Raw genomic sequence first — 19,125 nt, 5'->3', positions numbered from 1 at the left:
GGACACTCAGGCTTCTTTTAAAACCCAGTAGTGTGTCAGTCTTTGTAGGAAAGACAAAGATGGACTGTTTATGAGAAACTTTATACTGCTTGAGTGAGAAGAGATTGAGGTAGTGGATGATGGAATTCTGGCTTCTTGCCACACATGGGGGATGGGCAGGCATGAAAACTCCAAAAATTCCTTCTTAACACCTTCATCCCCAGTGCACACCCAGATGGATAGAAATTATAGCATGAAAGCTTAAATGATGAGATGATATACATGCATCTCATTCCACCTTGATCCTCTCTTGATTTCTATTGACTGTAAGAAGGTAGAGAGAAAATCTGAAAATGCGCCTATGGAACTTAGGGAAGGGCACAGATGATAGCAGAGGAATAAATGCCCTATTTTTGTCAGGGCCACCTAGGTGCCACGGTCTTAATCCTATAAGTACTATTAAAACTCAGGCCCCATGTCACACACAGGTTCTGATTGTGCCGTCTGGCAGTGGTGGCAGAGCACCAATTTTAGAAATGCTTCAGGTAATGATAATGTAAAGTTGAGCTTGAGAATTACCGTCCAATGGCTGCTACAATGTAGGTACTCTAATATCTAAGGTTTAATGGAGTTTCCTGGTGGAAGACTTGGAGTTGGCACCATCAAAGTCTTGAGACGAAGAACTTTGACAGTTGCCAAAAATAGACCAAGAGTTATACTAGATGTGGACATAACAGAGACAGGGACCAGCATGCAGGGGCCAAGTTGAAGGAGCTACCTGGAGAATCATGAGAACCAGAAACCTCCTTCCCAATGTTCCCAAATTAAGGAAGGTTTCTTTACATCTATGGCAATCCAGGAGAATGGGGAATGAAAACTAGAGCATTTATTCTACAGAAGTTGAATTATGTCATGAAGATGTAGTTAAAAAATTGATAGCAACTTCTGTTTAATGTAATTTTTAAAAAATGCTGTATTAATCTAGTTTTGAGACTCTGCATGCCAATCATTCCACTTCTTGAGCAGCTGATTAAGTCCACATCTAACTACTTCCTTGTGCTCTGGGCCCACTATTCACCACTCTAATCATGCCAGGCCCAGGTACCAGATGACTAGGGCCAATCTCTATGCCCTGGAGCTGGTAAAATATTCAAATTCTACAATCCACAGGTAACCCACCAAACCTACTTAACTCCACCTTGTTTATCCATATATTGGCTGCTCCCCACAGTCCCAGCTTGCTGTTATCCTGTCCCGGGTCCAAAACTCAGTGTCCTTATGTGGCAGCCTTCTTTCTACTGGAGTTGTGAATAACAGAGTTCTGCCTCTTATCTATCTGTGTGTTATTGTGTTGTGTCTTAACATCAAAATAAATCTTATATCTTATAAAGCACTCAGTTATATTTAATGGACGAGATTAAACATCTATCACTTTCCTCCTTTTCCCACTCACTCCTCATACCCATTCGCAGGGAAAATTGTGGTTCTGAGCAAAGATGAGTTCAGTCACTAAGTTACTTATCATGTTTATGTGTATGTACACTGAGTTTTCTAAATGAAGAATGTTATCGTAATACTGTGTGATGCATGAGACAAGGTCTGTCCTTCCATAGTTTAGTGGTATCTTTAGATCCATACCTCATTTCTGGACTTTATTTATTTGCTTGCCATAGAAGAATTCTTTTGGCGGGCAGTTTCAGAAGGCAGTAGGAAGCAGGAAGAAGAAGGTTGTTACATGGTGTTTAGACAGAATCTAGGCCTGAGAATATTTTGGTTTTTGTTTTTTTTTAACACTTCTATTTTTTCTGTCATTTCCAACACAGACTTTGATGTCTTCTGTACTTGGCGGCTAAACACATCCATCCAGCTAGGCTTTTGGGACTTCTTTTCTCTTTGAAGAGTGTATGGGAAGAGATAAGAGGAGAGGGCAGAAAAAAAAATGAAAAGAAAGCAGAGGTTAAGAAGAGCATACAATAAAATATGAAAAGGGGTACTAGAAACCCTAGACTTTTTCTTTCTAAACTTCACAATCTTTCATAATACATCAAATATTAAGGCACAGTGAAGGCTCTTTTTAAAAAGAATGCATTTTTGCTAAAGAAAAATTTATCAATAATAAAGAAAGGTATCTCACTTCCAACTGCCTGATTAGGTTATTAAAGAGACATGGGTCATAGACTATAAAAATATGTGGAGCACTTTGGATTCTAGGAAAACATATAATACTAGTATTTTTTAATCGATTTTATTTTATTTTGTTTACATAGATTCAAGTGTCCCAACAAATACATCCCCCTCACCCCTGTGTTCCCCTCAACATCTCCCTTGATCCCCTACCCCTAACACCCTCCCCCCTTCCCTCCAGGATTCTTTATTCTTTATAACGCTGTGTTATGTGTTTATAATTTCACCAATCTCTTTCCCTTCTCTGATCACATCCTCTCATCCCCTTTCCCTCTGTTCACTTTCCCTCTGGTCCCTTTGATCCCTCCTCTGTCTCAATTCTGTTCCTCAGTTCACATTGTTCATTATATTTTTCTTTCTCTACCTGGCTTAATTTATTTAACATAATAGTTTCCAGGTCAATTCATGTTGTCGCAAAAGGTAAGATTTTCTTCTTTTTTATGACCGCATAGTATTATTCTATTGTGTATATGTACCACTGCTTTTTAATCCACTCGTCCACTGAGGGACACTTGGGCTGTTTCCAGATCTTGGCTATTGTAAACAATGCTGCCATAAACATGCAGGTGCATATCTTCTTTTGAATCAGTGATTTGGTGTTTTAGGATATATTCCTAAACGTGGGATGGCTGGGTCAAAAGACAGTTCCAATTCTAATTTTTTGAGGAATCTCCATACTGTTTTCCACAGTGGCTGCCCCAGTCTGTGTTCCCACCAGCAGTGCAGGAGGGTTCCCTTTTCTCCACATCCTCGCCAGCACTTATTATTTGTTGTTTTGTTAATCACCACCATTCTGACTGGTGTGAGGTGATATCTCATTGTGGTTTTGATTTGCATTTCTCTAATGATTAGTGATGTTGAACATTATTTCATATGCCTATTGGCCATCTGTATGTCCTTTTTGGAGAAGTGTCTATTCATTTCTTTTGCCCATTTTTTTTTTTTTTAAATTTTTATTTTATTTTATTTTTTTTTTATTTATTTATTCATTTTAGAGAGGAGGGGGGAGATAGAGAGAGAGAGAGATTGAGAGAGAGAGAGAGAGAGAGAGAGAGAGAGAGAGAGAAGGGGGAGGAGCAGGAAGCATCAACTCCCATATATGCCTTGACCAGGCAAGCCCAGGGTTTTGAACCGGCAACCTCAGTGTTTCTAGGTTGACGCTTTATCCACTGCGCCACCACAGGTCAGGCTTGCCCATTTTTTATTGGATTGTTTGTCTTCCTGGTGTTGAGTTTTACAAGTTCTTTATAAATTTTGATTATTAACCCCTTATCAAACATATTGTCGAATATGTTTTCCCATTGTGTGGTTTGTCTTTTTATTTTGTTCATATTGTCTTTAGCTGTGCAAAATCTTTTTAGTTTGATATAGTCCCATTTGTTCATTCTGTCTTTTATTTCACTTGCCTGTGGAGATAAATCAGCAAATTTATTGCTGAGAGAGATGTCGGAGAGCTTACTACCTATGTTTTCTTCTAAGATACTTATGGTTTCATGACTTACATTTAAGTCTAAATATGGAATGCTTCATGAATTTGCATGTCATCCTTGTGCAGGGGCCATGCTAATCTTCTCTGTATCATTTTAATTTTAGTATATGTGCTGCTGAAGCAAGCACTGTAATACTAGTATTTTTATGCTTAGTATTCATGGCATGTTTGTTTTGTATATGTAAAATTTATATAATTGCTTGTTTATATTTTAACAATGTATGTTCTACAGTACTTTAAGGTCCTCTGAAGGTAGATTTCATTACAGATTTTTATGACAGTGTGGCTCAGTGGAGTAAGGTGGAATGGGTTTAATAATGACTCTAACAACAGTCAAATATGTCAATGTCTCTGAGTTTGTATCAGTTACTTAATGATGCATAACAAACCATCCCCAAACTTAATGATTTAAAACAATCATTGGTTATTCTTTTCAATACTCTCATGGTAATGGTTCTCTGTTGGTTTTCACTGGGCTCATTTGAACAACTGTAGTAAGTTAGGATCATAGCTGAGAATGTCCTTGATGATCTCACTCACATGCTGGCTGTCAGCGCTGGCTGTCAGCTACAGATCCTGTTTTCTTCCATCTGGCCAGACCAGCTTACTTGTGACATGACAGCTGAGTCTCAAAAGCATCAATAAATAATTCAATGTTTCTTAAAGCCTAGGCTCAGAAGACACACTGCAATACTCTATAATATTCTCTTGGTCAAAACATTTCACAGGGTAGTCAAAGGTCAAGAGAAAAGAAAATGCACTCTGTCTCTTGATAGAAAGAGTGTCAAATTGCAAAAAAAAAAAAAAAAAAAAAAAAAGCAAGGGAGATAAATAGATTGTTGAAGCTATCTTTGAAAATAGTCCAGCCCTGGCCCAGTAGTTCAGTTGTTAGAGCGTCATTTAGACACCCCAAGGTTGTGGGTTCAGTTCCCAGTCAGGGCACGTACTAGAATCAACTAATAAATACATAAAGTGGGGTAACAAATTGATGTTTCTCTTTCTCCCTTCATCTCTCTCTAAAAATCAATTAAAAATAATTAAAAATACCTAACAAAATAATAAAAGAAACAATTGACCTACAGTTTCAAATTTTCTTATTTATAAAAGAAGGTTTTATATCATGTTACTTTAATAATCTTCCAACTAATATTTTATGACTAAAAATGTTTGTAATGGAAATTATTATGGTTTTCCTATCATTGTTTTTATTATGTATTTGATTTATTTATAAATTTGATACTTTTTATGTTGAAATCTTGGTCAGGTATACGATTTCCAGTTATTATTATGGAAGATTATATATCATGGTGAGTTTTCCTGGAAGTGATAATAGTAAAAATTAAAAGATTGCTTATATGTAATATGTAATAACCACTGTGTGCCAGTTAAGTTTGGGGATTCTCCTAAATTCTGTCCTTGGAAACTAGTCCACTTCCTCTGTGCTCTTCAAATGGTATTAAGTCTCAAGACCTCATTTATGATGCCTCTTTACTGTATAAGGTGCAAATGATCCCGTTTTGGCATAAGAAATCACTTTATCTTCAATTTGCTTCTCTAGATCTCTGATGGATATTTTCATTTCAATAGTTTAAAACTTTTAAACTTTGAATGCAAATAAAACCAAATTCCAATTTGCTCTTACCTTGAGAATATTGAGTCTTCCCATTGACATTTCACCTTTTGCCAAGGCTAGTATTATTTAGCTATTTAATCACAAAATTCAGGAGGTACACATTTTATTCTTCTCCTTGATTCTCTATAATTAAATCTTCCCCAAATTTTTTATTTCATCTTTTTCTTTCACTGATTTCCACAGCTGCATTTTTACTTTCATAATAATCTACCTAATTCACATTATCACCAACTTTAATTTGAACTTTTGCAATGATGTCTCAACGACTTTCCCAGCTCCTCCAATTTGTTCTAATACAGGTATTTCAACAATAAATGTTCAATGGCTGCCAAACTTCTTAGTCTTATGTTTATAGCCCTCCACAGCCTGGCTCTAATCTACTATTGCAATATTTTCTTCTCTTCCCCTGTTATGTGAATCTTTTGCTCTTACCAAATAGGTATAAGCTTAATCTCCTTCCAAAAGCTTGAAAAGCCATATTTTATGCCATATATATATATATATATATATATATATATATATATATTTCATGTTATTCAGTCTGCCCAGGACATCGTCATCCACCTGCACTTTACTCTTCCTTTAAGGCACAGCTTAATTCCCATGGGGATGAAAACCGATTATTTTAATTTACTACCCAGAGAATCAAGGTTTACCGTCTATAATAGGTGTGGGAAGTAAAAGAGTTGATATGTGGGGCAAAAAGAGATCTTTTTTTGAGAAATACGTTGAATCTTTATTTGTGACATTGTGAGAGAGATCTTTAGAATAAAATGAGTGGTAACTGGACACAACTGAGTGGTTCTTGGCGAGAAGTATAACATTGCAGAAATATATATAATATGTATGTGTGTGTTAAAAAAAAACAAACTGGTCTCAAGATATAAGACCTGGTCAAATGTAAAGTCGTGAAAGACGATGAGGACAGAGTAGCTTCATGGTGCTGTGGTTTGTGTTACCCCAGAAGCAGCACACATCTGTCAGCCCTTTAATCTCTTTTCACAGCACAAATGGACCATCTCTAGTCTCTCACACATAACGTTCCATGATGCCATTCACATCCTGCAGTATCTTTGCTATTGATCCCTGCTACTGAGGCTCCAGATCCGAGACAAGATCTCTCACTGACTGGCTCTGCTGGGCCAGCTCACTCTCAGCCAATGCTAGGTCATGGAGAATATTTCCCTTCTTCCCAGCTTTTGCAGCTCTTTCTGCTCCTCACTGCTCAGGATACTTCTGGTTTTTTTTTTTAAATAATCCTGGACACCTTGTTTTTCTTTCTGTATTTGATTCTTCCAGGAAGTTCTCTCTTTTCTGACATCAGCTCCCAACTTCTCAGCTTTCTGCTGCTCTGCCCTTAGCCTATCCAGAGCTGCCTGGAGCTTCTCCTCCATCCTGGTCTGTTATCTCGTACTTCTGGGCAACCTCCTCCATGTGGAATGTGTGGTGACCTTGGTGCTCTTGAGACACTCACTCCAGCAAATGACCTGCCCATCTCCCTTGCAGAAGAACAAGTGTTTCTCTCCATGGCGCACACAGAGATCTCTCTTTTACTCCACTTCTGGGCTCAATTTGACCTCCATAAATTTCTATACTATGTTGGCTACATGCCAATTAGGTCACAAATTTTTAAGCTGGTAAGTAAGTCAGCACACAGGGAAGCTGCTTTCTCTTTCTTAGCCAACAGTTAACTCCTTGTTGTTTGCAGTGATGCAGGTTTTTTTTTTAATAATTTTATTTCTTTAATGGGGCAACATCAATAAATCAGGATACATATATTCAAAGATAACATGTCCAGGTTATTTAATTGTCATTCAATTATGTTGCATATCCATCACCCAAAGTCAGATTGTCCTTTGTCACCTTCTATCTAGTTTTCTTTGTGCCCCTCCCCGTCCCCCTTTCCCTCTCCCTCTCCCCCCTCTCCCTGTAACCACCACACTCTTATCAATGTCTCTTAGTCTCACTCAAAAAAGAGATCTTGACCCTCAAACTATCCTCAGTGTTGATGACAGTTTGAAATCCCACCAGCCCTTCCAAGAATGAACAAAAGGCTTAGTATAGTCTCTGAACCAAGAATAACCAGCTCAGACAATACTGATTCTTGAAAATCTTTGTTTTATATCCATTACCTGGTACTAAGTGTTAAATGTTCATATTATTAGATTACTTGTTATGTGTGACAGTCTTGTCTTCACTACTAGATTTTAACTCTTGGAGAGGCAAAATCCTTATCTCTACCCTTTTTTAAACTTTATTTTATGTATAATAATATATTATTAGGTGCTTAAGATGTGTCACTGAAAATATTATTTAGCAAACATTGAATAAATAATAAAATAAGAAACTGATCACTTTTTCAAAATCCCTTCACAATTATAAAACAATTTTGTCTTTTCCTCAACTGGCCTATTTTATTAAGTATGACCTAAGAGTAGTAGTCTTATTTTATCCAAACATATTACATAAAAGTTGAGACTATAAAATCAAAATTATATTTTAGATCCTCGTGAGTACATATATGTATATAAACATATACAGTGTAGATATAGATATACATATTCATATACATATAAATATACACACACTTTATATGTTTTCTCTTCCGTGCATGTCATGAAGTGAATTTTTAAAAATTTTTTAGAAAATGTAACAGAATTAAGAAATGAACAAGTTTCAAGAAATTAAAGTAGCAATACAGTCTAAAAATGACTAAAATTACTTTTAACAAAGTATTTTTCTGAGTTAATATATGTTTTTGTTTTTCTTATAGAGGGTACAGGAGAATGAATCTGGTCTTTTTATGTAATTTTTAAAGATCATTCTATTTTCCCCCTTTTTCTCACTTACCGATGTCAGAGGAGGCAGCCTGGATATCATGTTTGAAACATGCATTATCATTAACAAATGAATGAGCAAGATTCAAATGATCAGAAAAGCACCTTCCATAGAACTCACTTTAATGGAGCAAAAACTAATTTTGCAAGGGCTGTCTTGCTTAGTGTGCAGTGCAGGGGTACAAAGTCCATGTATTGAATTACAAAAGCTCAGTGAGCTAGAAATGTAATGAGAATACATAAATGAAAAGTGTGGCTTAGTGTAGCATGGAAAATACTCCCACACATAAGCATTAGAAAAGATATTTAAGAAAAAGATTATGTTTTAAATAGACATTTATAACTGAAGTTTTGAAGAATAGTTGAGGATTACAAAAATTTAGTTTTATGTTCAGAAAAAAACATATTTGAAATATGGTGATGAGAGTCTACCCCAGGATGATTATAACTCTTATTCAAAGATTGAAAATAAAATATTTTTTTAATATGAAAATACTTAAGTTTAGTTTTTAAATAGAAGTAGACCTCGAATAACCTGAGACACTAAACATTTTGGATAAATCATTACAAAATTGTTTCTATTATGATTGTTGCCTTACTAAACAGCTTTAGTTTTCTTATACATTGGGTGACTGACAAAGCCTCCCATGTATTAGCTCTTATACAATTGCTTAAAGGTAGGTATTAGAAACAATTTTGAATTTAGGATGCAGTTGGAACTGTCTTAACAATGTAGAGCTTCAAGTGTGTGCACTCTCCTCAATCTTGTATTTACAGGTCATAAAAGATTTTGTTTCCCATCAATTTCATAAATAAAATACACACTATTTGGTTGAGAAACATTATGGTTATCAATAAACTCAGTGATTTAGTGCGTAGAAATTGTAACTTTCTTTTGGTTTCTTGAAGACTTGTTTTCAGTGAGGTGTTCTTATGCTATGTTCTAAACTTTTTTTTTTTTTGATGGAAGCTGCTAGAAATAGCTTCTGAATTTATTGTATTTTTGCAAAATGCATTCATTGCATAAGTCTCCTAAATGAATACTACATAAAGTTTAAGATCAATTGTTTGTTAAATGCTTTGGCTTTACTCATAATCTATCTATCTATCTATCTATCTATCTATCTATCTATCTATCTATCTATATCTATCTATCTGTCATCTATCTATCTATCATCTATCATCTATCGTATATCTATCATCTATCTATCATCTATCTATCTTCTATCTATCTATCTATCTATCTATCTATCTATCTATCTATCTATCATCTACCATCATCTATGTACATATACAATTAGAATTATTGCAAAGTGTATTTTGTTTTCACTTCGTTCTTTGATTTACAAGAAGCTCAAAGTAAAATTTTATATTTTAGTATGGCATTATGACTAATTTTATTGTTTCAATACTTGTGTTTTTTCCTTCTTTTAATGGACTTCTACAATTATTTATGTATTTTTGGTCACTGATATTTATTCTTACTTATCTCTTACCATATATACTTTTTCTTGCTTTTGTATCAGTACCTTTATGTACCATGTCAGAATACAAATAAACTAGCCACTTAACATTCACAATGATCATAGTAAACTGGGGGGGGGGGAGGGCAGAAATTCCCAGAAATGGATTTAGGACCAAAAGGACCTAGAAAATGAAAGTATGTTTTTTATATACAGTTTTTGACAGCATATGCCACTACAACTCTCTGCATATTCTATTTACATATTAATTAAAAGAGAAAGAAGAGGTTCCCCCCTAAAATTCTGGTCTTTCTAAAGGGTATAGGGACTCTGGATTCCACACAAAGAAATGCTTTGGGACCAGACAGTCTGGGGAAAGACATTGTAAGTCTCAAAGTAGCTTCCCATTTACAAATAAATTTAGAAGTAAATCTGTAACCTTGTGAAATGCAAGAAATGAAAACAAACAAAATGCAAATGAATCAACTATCCTCTTAATAGTCATCATCCATTTTGGGGGGTATTTTCAGAGGACAAGTGGCAACTTCATTTTGCATCTTCACACAGAACTTACTAAAGTGTGTTAGAGGAGTGTCAGACACAAAATGACTGGAAATGACTTAGGGGATAAGTGTAAAAAATTAAAATTGATTATATGTCTGTTACCTAAGAATTTTACATTTCTTGGCAAATAATTCACAATAGAAACTTATTTATAAGCTCTTTACTTAGAAATATTATAAAATGCTGCTCAATCTATATTTATGAAGAAATTGAAAATAAGGATATAAAGAGGATGAAATGTCCTACAAAGTTTAATTACCTTTTGCAAGTGTAAAAGTAAAGGGGCCTTTTACTACCAATCAATCTATTCATATAGTTAAAACACACAACTGTCTTAAGTTTAGCTCATGTGTCTCATAATATCCTATGGCCTCATGATTCTCTTCTTTTGTTCTTTGGTATTAATGAAGTAAATAGTGGATTGGAAGCTTATGTGTACTAGAAGAGACAAACTCTTCATATCTGTAAAGTTTGAAACTGGATATATCATGTATCACTTAAGAATGCTACTGTAAAAGCATATGTTGTGATGGTTAGAGATCAAGTTTCTAGGTCAGAGATGTGGGCGTGTGTAGGGAAGGATTCTGAGTATGGCTAGCACATAGGGAGTTTAGATAAGTTGGAATTGAAGGGTTGGGCTAGAGGAGGCCAACACAGATGGAATGCTTGGAACCATTTGGTACTAGAGATTGAAGAAATAAAGAATTTTTAAATAATAAGAAACAGGACACTTTTTAAATGTTATTTAGAACCATCCCAACATTTGTAAACAAACCCTGTATTTCCTAAGAAAAATATTTATCTTATTTGTAAATCACAGGTTTTCTGTTTTATTAATACCTTCTTATATTAGTCATGATTGTATCAGAGAAGCAGAATGTATATATGTGTGTATGTTTGGGTATAGAATTAAAAATTGTATATAATTGTACGCAAATACGTTTTAAAGAAAATGTGATTTTTGACCTTATATAATTGTAGGGGCTGATTAAGCAGATTATGTATGGCTTTTGTGTTATGCCTGATGCCAAAGTTTTAAGTTGGTTGTAGGCTGACCATTGCCTTGTGCTGACAGTGTGAACCACAGATAAGGGCAACAGTGTTTATGAGCTCCAAACATGCCATCCAAATCTCCCATATATTTCTCCAATGGCTTACTATAACCAGGGGCATACATGGGAGAGGAACTAGATTCAACCTAGTCAAGTTGCCCCATTATAAAGTCATCATATCCTTTTATTATTTTTTTAAAAAAAGTTTACTGTAGAAGAGAACAATCTCTCCTAATTAAAATTTAAAAAGTTTAAAATCTTAAAAGAAAATTATAAAAGTCTTCTAAATTATAAGAAAGGGAAAACACAATCTTAAACTAAGGAATAATAGTAATCTACATTAAAATATCATAAATTTAAAAGATATGTTTGCTAAATGTTGTCTGTTAATAAGATTGGTGTCCTGCATATGTAACCAATGCAGTCACTGTCGCTCTAAATCACTGTCTTAAAATTTTTGATAATTATATCTTTTTATTTGTGTTTTACAAGTAAATGGAACAAAAGAGCATGTGCCTGAGGCCTAATCTCACCAGAATGGATTTTTTGCCACCTTTCACAGCAGTTGGGGGCCAAGGCTGGGCAGGGTGTGGGAAGAACGGAATCATAGTGTGAGATACTTGGTGCTTATAAGGGTCTGTGCTCAGCCTGAAGGTGTCCTCACGCCCGAGGGTGTGCAACATTAAATATATAAATACGTACACTTTTACAATCTTTTATATTAAACTACTTATTTAAATGTGAGTAAATAAAAATAAATTATCAGAAAAAAAGGTCATGTCAGATTTCCTCCTATGGAGGAAATGAAAATATTTTTTTCCTGATTTTTGAACAAGGAGCCCTAATTTTCATTTTGAGATGAACCTTACAAATTATTTAGACAATTGCTTGTCTAAATAAGTACTGTCTTTAGGTAAAGACTTTTATGTTGAAGCAACTATTAATTAGCATTTAAATGGTAAGACTATAATTTTGAATATTTTTAGATATAATCTTGCACATAACAGACTCAGTCTTAAAGACTTTACTCTTTATTTTTTTATGCAATTAGCTTGTCTAAAATAGTTGTATTACAACATGATGCTACTACTTAAGTGGTAGATCTAATTTTTCTGGTATTATGTACATACATATATCCGATTTCATCTATGTTAGTTAAAAAAATGATAAAATAGAAGTGTGTATTCACACACAGTTTTTCAGGTGTAGTTAAGCAACTTCTAATTAGATACCTTACTATTTGTCTTAAAAAAAATAATAAAAGTACTCTAGGATCTTAGAGAAAAGTCAGATGATTATCTAGCCACCTATTTTAGGGTTATACTCCTACTATGTGTTTAACTCCATGACTAATAGTGACCAAACTCCCTTAATTTGTCTTAATAAGTTCTAATCCTGTGTTTGCAATTTACTGGCCCCTGAAATTTTAGTTAGAGTTGTCCTTTAGACTTTGAAAGTCTAGACTGAAGATCATAAAATACTTCTTTAAGGACAGACTGTTAGAACATTATTTTCATTACTTAAAATAAGATTGGCTGAACATCGAGGAACATGGTTTATGGAGCAATCTTCCATTCTGTGGGAGATGGAATAGATGGTTGCAGTGACCTGCCACTCTGGTCAGCCTAGCAGCTTTACTTTGCTGCAATAAGGGTTTGATTTGGATTTAGTACCAGGGCACTAGCCAGGAAAATGAAAAGTTGACACCTATGTAATGATTAAGACCTTTCATTATCTTCACTAGGAAGCAAAAAGACCATGTATGTTATGAAAAAAAAAAAACCCGATTTTTTTGAATACTCTTTGTTGCAAGACTTGACTGATTTAATATTTGAGAGGTCAGAATACAAGACACTATTCAAAACATAGGGAGAAAAAAGACAGACTTCCCATCATTTAGAAGTTTACAACCTAGTGAAACAAGATTTATAATGTAAGGTGCTTTTCTGTACAGATTTTTTTTTAAAATTTCATTCTATTAGAATATGAAGGACATGAAATAGAAAAATGAATTATTGAAATATTCTGCTTGATTGCCTCCTGCTCCCCCACCTCCCTGGCATTCCAGAAGAAGAAACCTCTTTGATTCTTATCCCATTTACTCCTCTGGAAATGTGGCTATGTGTAGCCATCACCTCCGACAGACTTGGGATTACTTTTGTGCAGGACAGACAAATGTCAAAAGAGAACTGCAAAGAGACAGAGAGGGCACATAGCCAGTGAGCAGAGATATGAAAATCAAATAAACTGTGTTTATGTTTATTTCTTTATTAGGTGAGAGGAGGGGAGATAGTGAGGCAGACACCCAGACTGGGATTCACCCAGCAATCCTATCTAGGGCTGATGCTCCAGTACTGAGCTATTTTTAGCACCTGAGGCTGTTGTGCTCTGATGGAGCTATCCTTAGCACCCAGGGCAATACTCCAACCAATTGAGCCTCTGGCTGTAGGAAGAGATGAAGAAGAAAAGAGGGAGACGGAGGGGCTGAGAAACAGATGGTCACTTCTCCTGTGTGCCCTGACTGGGAATTGAACCTAGGACATCCGTATTCCAGGCCGATGCTTGATCCACTGTGCTACCAGCCAGTGGTATTTAAAAACATTACTGTTAAACTGATATGTACTTAATTTGATGACAAAATAACCTAGACATGTTTTCTTTGAATATATGTACCCTGATTTATTAATGTCATCCTATTACCATTAATAAAAATTTATTAAAATAAATAAATAAAAAAAACTGATATGTACTTATAAATAATAAGTCTGAGATACTTTTCAGGAACTTAGAAACTGGTCTTTTCTTGGAATAAAAAAAAAGCAATTTTTGCATTTTATCCTGAAACTTCTATTTTATGTCTTTATATTTTCAACTCCTAGATGAAGCATAAATAACTTTTAATTTTATTTTACATTTTATTCCTTATGATGCTTAGTATACTGTTCACACACAGTGGTCATTTGATCTAGTTATCTATGTAGTTTACCAAACCACCCCAAACTTAGAGCATCAAGCAGCCACCATTTTATTACGCTCACATACTGTGCTGCTAGGAATTTTGACTGAGCATAGTGGGGATAGTTCTTTTCTCTCTGCTTCATGTTGTCCAAGGTCTCAATGGGAAACAAACCAATGACTGATTGGAGGCTGAAATCAGAGGTGATTGCACTCATGTCTTTCATATCTGAGTAGTGATAACTCGGAGTATGGACTTAGTTGGGACTGCAGACCTGAACTCCTATAAGGCCTGTCTGTGTACCTGTGGCTTCTCAAACCATGGCAACTGTGAGAAGAACCATCTTGAGAGTGGGTGTTCAAATGACTAAGGCGGGAATTCAAGGCTTTTTCTAGAAGTCATGCAAGGCCACTGCCACTGAATTCTGTTTGTTATGCCTGGATCACTAAGATCAGATTAGATTAAAAAAGAAGACTATTAGACCCTTCCTATTCACAGAAAAGAATCAAGTCACATTGCAGAAGAGCATGAAGGATGGAGGATATTATTGCATTGTTTTTATGAAAAAAGTCTGTCATTATGTGAAATAAACTATTGAAAAACTTAAGTGAATTCTTGAGCAATAGAGATGATAGTTCTAAGCTTCCATGATACCTTCATGCAGTAGGGACATAATAATCTTTAGACTTCTGTTATTAATTACCTCTTCCTGGTTAGTGGTTATGATGGTTAATTTTATGTGTCAACTTGGCTGGGCCACAGTGCCCAGATATGTAATCAAACATTATTTTAGATGTTTTTGTGAGGGTGTTTTTGGATATGATAAATAATTTTACTGGTAGATTTCAAGTAAAGTGAATTGTCCTTCATTAATATGGTGGGCCTCATCTAATCAGTTGAAGGCCTAATTGCAACAAAGCAGTGACCTCCTCTAGGAAAGGAAATTCTGCAGCAAAGGGTTTTTGAGCATTAACTGATCTTCTTGGCTCTCTAGACTGCTGGTCCACTCTGCAGATTTTGGAGTTGCCAGCTTGCCTCTATGATCACATAAGTCAATTTCTTAAAATAAATTATATATACTATCTATTGGTTCTGCTTCTTTTGAGAACCTGATTAATACACTGGTGTTCTCTGAGGTAGAGAAAAGAGAATTACAACCTAAACAGGATTTTCTCTGGTGTTTCTGATTCAGGACTCTAAAATTTCCCAGGCTAATTATTCTTCTTACTACTGTTTCTAAAATTGGACTAGTATTGGATTCAAATTAAAAATAAACCTTACTTAGTCACTGTCTGCTTCAAGAATTCAAGAATATAATATTGTTTCTTTAGATAATACTGGCAATATTTCTTATCTGGTTAACTTTATGATAGGCCATGATTAAAAAAATAACTTTTAATGTTACCCTCCTCGGAGAGCAAGTCAATCAAACATTCTTGGGCAGCTCCCACACCCTTCAATCAGCACAAGCCTATTATTTCAGGGCTGATAATAATATTAGCTGATTAATCATGACAGACATTTTTAACAGGGCAAAGGATTTTCATTTCTGAGGATTAACAAAGAGGTAAACTCTGAGGTTACCTGGCAATTTTATATGAAAACTTATTTTCTTATAAGATGTTTTCTGGTTGCCTGTCTAACTTTTTAATTAATTTAATTATTTATGTTGCCAGTGTTATTAATAGGTTTGGTTTTTTAATTGAAAAATACATGTGCTGTCATTTTCAAAATTGAGTTTGCTTTTCTTTTCAGTCTCTGTTCCCACTGTACTTTTATTTCATTTTGGTCTGTGAAAATTTACATGTAGACAGGAGACTTGCATTAACTGTGCCTCTGTGCTACTGTCAGAGACAGCAGTAATGCGGCAAGACTTTCCGGGGCTGACCCTTGGTCGGGCTTCAGATCCCTGCTCCATAGGCTGTTCCAGGAAGTCACAAATAGCTGGTGAGAGTTGGCGCAGGAGATGAAATCCATTTGCCAACTTTGCCTTTGGGATTATTTGCTGTGAGCACTCTGAATATCCATCATTATTTGATTTCTGGACTATGGGACAAATACACATTAGATACTCGTTTTAGAGTCGTTGATAGTGAAACACTTGTTCTTCCAAGAATAAAACTATATACTAAAAAGTGTTTGAATCATGTCTGAGAAAAGAATGTCCCGTAGACGGGCAATGATGATGACATTACTGCAAGGCTTCCTTCAGAACTCTAAGGATATCCAGGAAGATCAGCGACTTTCTTTGCTATTTTTTGGTTAACTGGCTCATATTATCTTTAAATTTATAGAAGTGCCTTTTTTTAGTTCTAAATTGAGAAGTATGTGGTTGCAAAACTATGGACATTTTTTTTCCAGAAATATAAATGCTCAATGCTTAATAAGAACTAAAAAAACATTTGATATCAGCTACTCTCTATTGCTAGAGGTTACAATGAGAGGTGGCGGGCAGATTGTCAAGGTTTTCAACTTGTGCGCAACAGTTCACGCTTCATGAAATTATTTGTACTCTCTCTCTGCACTTCAATCCTTGACATATGCAGAAGGGTTATGAAAATTTCTAAAGATGAAAGCAAATTATAACCCATTAAGCACAAAAACAATTTAAATAGATGAACTAAAGCCCCGTGGCAGATCCAAACTTCTCTAGGTGGTTTTACAGGTTGTTATGGAGCCCTGTTGAAAACAGTTTTAGCCAGAGTAGTAGTGCATGAAACTGAAATGTATTTACTATTATTTGCTTCAATTCTCTTTATATCTTTTAGGAATCATACAAACCACAACAGAAATTTTCACACACAACCTTCTGTCTGCCAACAGCTCAAGCTGGCAGGTACAGATGACGTTCAGGGGTGTGAATGGGATTGATTTTTACAGATAGTTGGATCCGGTCCAGTGTATTTTTTAGCCAGGACCAAAGTGTTGCAAATAAGCTATAAGGTGGGCTTTTGTCTGATATTTACTAGGTAACACCCACCAAGTGCTATTAGAAGCACAGGTTATGAACGGTATCACATTAATCAACCGATGGCAGAAGGAAAAAAAATCACTGTCACATTCTGAAGGATGGACATCGAATAGCTAAGCTGCATAGACCCTGCTGAAGATGAAAAACAATGGATGCAATCAAAGCCATGGTTTCTTAGAGCAGATTTAGAATTTAGCAAAATGAGAAGTGCAGAGAGGGAAATAGGAGAAAGTAGCTGCAAATAAAACCTGCTTTTTGCCAGAACCAAATCATACTATGGGTTGGTAGGGATAAAAAAGAGAAAAATACACATTACCCATAAGAGCACTCTATTTTCTGCAGTGTAATGATGTAACCAAGTAGCCTGCTTATCTATTTGACAAATATGAAATACCTAGCAACACATTTTCTTGCTTAATTTTTCAAACACAATAAGTTAAATATTAAACTGAACTAATATTGTTCAGGTCACTAAAATTAATAGTTTGAAGTTGTTTTTCATATATTGAATGTCTCAGAGGGTATTTGCTTAGGCATGTGGAATGATTCTTATCATAGAATAACTTTCTACTAATCATGAAGACACATTGTTTATTGTGACTCATTTGATGGAAAAAACACCCCCTGAAAGTATGTTTAATTTTTGGTGGAAAAAATAAAATGTTATGTTTAGACTCTATTCCCAGAAATAAACTTTTATATTTATTAACTTGCTAATATACTTCAATCAGTTCTGTAAGCATAATAACAATTTTACTGATACCTCTTTTCATAAAGAAACAAAAACATTACAATAGCTGAAAAAGAAAGTTTTAAACAGTATCTTTGTAGAGATATGACAATAGGTTTATAATAACATTTTTCAACATTATTTAACCTGATTGTTGGAATATATTTTAGGTTTTATTTACTAATGTTGAATCCAATTAAACAATGTACAGTCGCATTGAATAGTGTAATTCTTTTGTAATGTCATTGTAACATCTGTGAACTGAAAAGCCATGTTCTGGCTGACTTAGAAAAGTGAGAGGGGCCTGACCTATGGTGGCACAGTGGATCAAGCGTCGACCTGGAATGCTGAGGTCACCAGTTCAACACCCTGGGCTTGCCTGGTCAAGGCACATATGGGAGTTGATGCTTCCTGCTCCTCCCCCTTCTCTCTCTCTCTCTCTCTCTCTGTCTCTCTTCTCTAAAATGAATAAATAAATAAAAATAAAAAAGAAAAGCAAGAGGAACGAGGAGCCAGTCCTTTAGGCATAGTTGCCATCAGGAACAGGAGCAAGGCAGTCAAGACCAAGGCTGATGTCAAGTTATCTACAGTCTTTTATTTCTCAGTCAAAATATAGGGAAGAAATAATATATATATATTTTGTCCAAAGTCAGAACCATAAGCTTAGGGTACTGCTAAGGGATTTGTGACCAATGGCAGATGATGCTGGGAAGACAAGTGACATCTTGAGGAGCAAAAGGTTGGAACCAAGCTACCTTGGTTTCTGTAGCTGATTAATGAGGGTGTCTACTCTGGAGGGCAAGGCCCAGGAGGCTTCACTCTCCCACTCAGTATCCTTCATTCTTGCCTGCTGCTCCAAGCTTCCTGTCCAGCCACTCTGCCCCTCACTGTGCCAGCTGGACCGAAACTCCACCTTCTTCCCCCTCGCTGCATCCTCCCCATGCTGGGTACACTGTACTTTCTGATTCTTTTCCATCCCTTCTATCCATCTTTTGAGCACTCTGTATCTTTGAATGTTTCTGTAAATCTCACTTCTTCTGTGGTTACCTTGGACTGTTAAATATCTCTTCCTCAGTGTTCTTTTCTTTTCTTTTTTTTAATTGACTTTAAGGAAGAGGAGAGCAAGAAGTATCGACTCATAGTTGCTTCCCTTTAGTTGTTCATTGCTTGCTTGTTGCTTGTTGTATGCACTTTGACTGGGCAAGCCCAGGGTTTGAACCAGGGACCTCACCGTTCCAGATTGATGCTGTATCCACTGCACCGCCAC

At 35.5% G+C, this 19,125-nt stretch overlaps 1 non-coding gene and 1 pseudogene across 1 annotated transcript; both read right to left on the bottom strand.

Moving 5' to 3' along the window:
* Nucleotides 1-3,673: 3,673 nt before the first annotated feature.
* On the bottom strand, nucleotides 3,674-3,780 carry LOC136316497 (U6 spliceosomal RNA). Its single transcript, XR_010727729.1, has one exon. It is a non-coding gene; the product is annotated as a U6 spliceosomal RNA (small nuclear RNA).
* Nucleotides 3,781-6,314: 2,534 nt separating this feature from the next.
* LOC136316443 (tripartite motif-containing protein 5 pseudogene) lies at nucleotides 6,315-18,834 on the bottom strand (annotated as a pseudogene).
* Nucleotides 18,835-19,125: the final 291 nt, after the last annotated feature.

Source organism: Saccopteryx bilineata, chromosome 12, assembly GCF_036850765.1.
Source record: "Saccopteryx bilineata isolate mSacBil1 chromosome 12, mSacBil1_pri_phased_curated, whole genome shotgun sequence".
Classification (NCBI taxonomy): Eukaryota; Metazoa; Chordata; class Mammalia; order Chiroptera; family Emballonuridae; genus Saccopteryx; species Saccopteryx bilineata.
The sequence above is the reverse complement of the archived record's forward strand: the minus strand, read 5'-3'. Positions and strand labels throughout refer to the sequence as shown.